Raw genomic sequence first — 5025 nt, forward strand, 5'->3', positions numbered from 1 at the left:
TGAATTCTTTGACCAGCGTGCGATTAGAAAGTTTTGCCCTAGAAGATTTGACAATTTTGTTTATTCACCTTCTGTTGGGGCCTCTGGTGTCATCCTTGTGCTGTGGTGCTCTAATATGTTCATTGGCACATTAGAACTTGGTATCATAGCCTCCTTGACATCTACCCATAATGCAAGTCAATGGACCTTGGTAAATGTTTATGGGCCTTGTCAAGGGCAGCTCAGAGATGATTTTGTTCAATAGCTGTATGACCTGGAAATTCCAATATATGCTAAGTGGATCCTTATGGGAGATTTTAATTTCATTAAATCTCCTGAGAACAGAAACTTTCCTGGAGGTGATATAAATGACATTTTTCTCTTCAATGAGATCATTGGCCACCTTGGTCTTCTTGAGCTGCCATTAAAAGGTAGATCCTATACATGGTCCAATATGCAAGATAATCCATTGCTGGAGCAACTAGATTGGTTCTTCACTTCCTCCACTTGGATTAATGATTATCCCAATACGATGGTTCATCCTCTTGCAAGAACAACATCTGATCATGTACCTTGTGTGGTCTCCATTGCAACTTCTATTCCCAAGTCAAGGATATTTAGGTTTGAAAATTATTGGGTGGATCTCCCTGGTTTGTTTGACTGTGTGGAACAATCTTGGAATGCTACAACAAAAAGAACAAATTCTGCAATTCGCTTGACTGAGAAGTTCAAAAGGCTAAGAAATGCTCTTAAGCACCGGTACATTAGCCTATCCAAGCTTAAGAAGGCCATCCAAGCTTGCAACAAGGTGGTCATTTTCTTTGATAATCTTGAAGAGTTAAGGCCTTTAACAAGACTTGAATTTAATTTCAGGAAAATTGTGAAAATTCACATTGAGGAAATCCTACACCTGCAGTTTCTGTATTGGAAACAGAGATGTACCATTAGGTGGATAAAAGTAGGGGAGGAAAACTCAAAGTTTTTTCAAGCAATGGCGACTGAACATTTTAGGAGAAATTCCATTTCCTCTCTGAAGAATGATAATGGTGATGTTGTCTCTGATCATCAGCAGATGGCTGGCATGTTATGGGGCACTTTCAAGGACAGAATGGGAGTCTCTGAGGGGACAGAAATGAAGTTTGACCTACCCTCTTTAATTAACTCAGTGGATGGTCTTGAAAGTTTGTCTGCTCCTTTTTCTGAGGAGGAAATAAATGAGGTTCTTAAGTCTCTGCCTACTGATAGGGCTCCTAGCCCTGATGGTTTTACTGGATTGTTTGTCAAAAGGTGCTGGCACATCATTAAGGATGATTTTTTGCAATTATTCCAAGATTTTTATGATGGAAAGGTCACTATTAGCAGCATCAATGGGTCTTTAATCACCTTAATTCCAAAGAAACTCTCTCCTGAGAGTCCTAATGATTTCAGGCCTATCTCCTTGACAAATACTTGTCTGAAATTCCTGACTAAACTGCCGGCCAATAGATTGCAAATTCACAAAAATCAATATGGGTTCCTCAAGTGTAGGTCTATCCAAGATTGTATTGCTTGGACCTTGGAATACATTCATCAGTGTCACAAATCTAAGAAGCCTATCTTGATTCTTAAGTTGGACTTTGCCAAAGCTTTTAATACTGTTGAACATGACTTAATTCTCAAGCTTCTGCATCACAAGGGTTTTGATAACAAGTGGATTGGTTGGATTAGGGAACTTTTATCCTCTGGGACTTCTTCTGTCATTCTAAATGGTGTGCTTGGAAAAAAAATTACTTGCAAAAGGGGAGTCAGACAGGGTTATCCACTATCACCTCTCTTGTTTGTTCTTGCAGCTGATCTGTTACAAACTTTGGTAAATAATATGCTCAGAAATGGAGAGATCTCCCTGCCTATTGAAACTCATGATCCTGATTTCCCTATAGTGCAATATGCTGATGACACTCTCCTCAATGTGCCTACTGTGGATTCACAACTTATTGCCCTCAAGGAGATGCTGCAAGATTTTCATGCATCCACAGGCCTCAAAGTAAACTTCCATAAATCTTGCATATTGCCTATTAATGTGGATGAGGCAGAAACTGCCAGGTTAGCTTCTGTTTTTGGCTGCCAAGTTGGGACCCTCCCCTTCACCTATCTAGGGCTACCTGTGGGTACAACTAAACCCAGGATTCAAGATTTATTTCCTATGGTTGATAGAGTTGAAAGAAGGTTGTCTGCTAGTTCTTGCCTTCTTAACCAAGGTGCCAGATTGTAACTGCTACAATCAGTTCTGTCCTCTTTGCCAATCTATTTTCTTTGCAGTCTATCTTTGCCAGCTGGTATTATAAAGCAACTTGAGAGGATAATGAGGCAATGCTTATGGAGAGGAAATTCTGATACTCCTAGGCAATCACTTGCTGCTTGGCCTCTTGTCTGTAGACCCAAAGATAAAGGTGGTATGGGAATAGTAAACCTGACCATCCAAAACAGAGCTCTCCTTTCCTAGCACCTTTCCAAGTTTTATAACAAAGCTGACATCCCTTGGGTTTCTCTTATCTGGAACACCTACTATGATGGTGTTGTTCCTCATGGCACAGTTTTATGTGGATCTTATTGGTGGAAAGACATCCTTAAACTCAATGAAGCATTTAGACTATACTCTGAGGTAACCATAAACATGGGGGACTCTGTCCTTTTTTGGTTTGATGCTTGGGTGTTCCTAGGCTCACCTGTTCCGCTCAGAGAGAGGTTTCTGCGGTTGTTCTCTTTTGTCATCGATGACAAGGTGTCTGTTTGTGAGGTGATTAACACACTTGACATGTCTGAGCTTTTTCATCTACCCTTATCGCCAGAAGCAATGGCTGAGATGATCACTATCCAGGCTGGTCTACTTGACCTTAATGCTAATGAAGAGATTCATGATTCTTGGTCTTGGACACCTGGCAAAGGTATCTTCTCTGCAAAGAGTTATTATACAGTGATGCATGCTCAAATGGCCACTGATACTCCATCCAAATGGATTTGGGAATGGAAGGCGACAATGAAGATAAAGGTGTTTGCGTGGTTAATGCTAAATGATAGGCTAAATACCAGAGATTTGTTGGTGAGGAGGCACTGGCGATCACCTCAGGAGGACAACACATGCCCATTATGCTTTGCCCATGCTTATGAGGACAGAGATCACCTTTTCTTCACATGTCAATTCAGCACAAGAGTACGTAATTACTTGCACATTAAGTGGTTAGCTGGCTTAACCACATCTCAGTGTTTAGTTGCTGCAAGGAGGAGCTTTGGCCACCCTTTCTTCAGGGAGGTGGTTTATCTTGCAGCATAGAATATATGGATCTTAAGGAATGGCAGAATATTCAGATATGAAAGGCCAACCTTTGCTGCAAGGAGGAGGAACTTCATTCATGATGTTACTCTGCACTCTCACAGATTCAAGCCTAGTTTAAAACCTTTGTTGCTAGTCTGGGTCAACTCTTTGCCATAGTTGGTTGTATGTAAATTTGTATATGGGCCTATAATTATGTAAATAGCTGACTAGGTAAGTAACTTCCCCTCCCCCATAGTTAGTTACTTTCTAAAAACCTCTTGTATGTTTGGTGGTTGATTTTTAATAAAATAATGTGGGGCTGTTGCCTCACAGTTTCTAGTCAAAAAAATTATGTAAACAAATGCTAGAAGCTTGATAGCATTGCCAGAAGCCTCTACAGCATCCGGGTCCATGTGCCATGCACAAAATTATACTCCTCCGTTCCTAAATATTTGTCTTTTTACAAATTTCAAATGGGCATATTATAGAGTGTAGATTCACTCATTTTGCTTTGTATGTAGTCACTCGTTAAAATCTCTAGAAAGAGAAATACTCCGGAGTATATTTAAGGACCGAGTGAGTAGTGCACAACCGCATGGGACACTCAGCCCGGTCGTTGCGCCGCATTAATAGTGAGTAATGAGCAGTCAAATCATAAGCCCCACCTTTCCCACTGTAAGTTGCTTGAAAGAAGCAACCATCAATACACTCTTCTTTGAATCTGCTCAAACTACTCCATCTGTCACTGTTTATAGAGCGCGCTTCAAAAAATAAATCTCTGGGACCAAGGCGACTAGCGATCAGCCTGAAAAATAGCATTGGTAGTTATAGCACGGCGTCTATTACTAGAGGAAATAATGCGTACACACATGCATGCAGTGCTTCCACCCCGGGTACACACATGCATGCACTTACTCCACTCCGTAGTACATCGAGAGAAAATCGTGGACTTGATTGCGGTTACCACACCCTAATTAATTGAGGATTAAGCCAAATGTGTCAAAAGTCTCTCTGGTGGTGGAAATGCATTGAGAGAAATGCATCAGAATGAAGCGCGCCCTATAAACAGTGACGGAGGGAGGAGTAGTATGAAGGTGCAAAACCAAGTACGTGTATGGCCAGTCGGTCAACGCACCTCCTCTTGGCATATCACTGACATGTGGGACCAGAGTCTGAGCAAACCGATCTCAATTGACGGCAAAATGGCCAACCCGCCGTTCCTTGAGAGAGACAAGGAGCGAGAACACACAGACGGGCTCGCACGGAGGCCAGGATATATTCGAGCATGGTTGATCGATATCATCATTACATGTTCGATGTTTTTAATACTATACTATTGGGTTGCCGTTTTCCGCCCTTCTCCTGAATAAATGTGTACTTTATCAGAGATTAAAATAAAATAAGAGTATAGACGCTCCACCATGCGATTCTAGTAGTAGTACTACTCGTACTACTAAACCTTGCGCTTGGCTCTTCGCCTCTTCGTGAAGTCAAATAATGATGGTACTCCGCATGTTGGGTACTATAGTGTATGCCTCTGGCAATCTGACACCGAATGAACTAATGCATGTCCACTGCCTGGGCGAGGGTAGGTTGCATTAGTCAAAAGGCGTAAGCGAGCTTCACCTTGTCCTGCAAGCTTCTCCTCATTCTGCGAGTTGACGGGACACACCAAATAGTAGTGCTAGTCCATACTCCCTCCTTCCCGGTTAATATGGCTTAATCTTTTTTCGGGTAAATGAGAGAGCTTTATT

This window comes from Triticum dicoccoides, chromosome 7B, assembly GCF_002162155.2.
Source record: "Triticum dicoccoides isolate Atlit2015 ecotype Zavitan chromosome 7B, WEW_v2.0, whole genome shotgun sequence".
NCBI lineage: Eukaryota > Viridiplantae > Streptophyta > Magnoliopsida > Poales > Poaceae > Triticum > Triticum dicoccoides.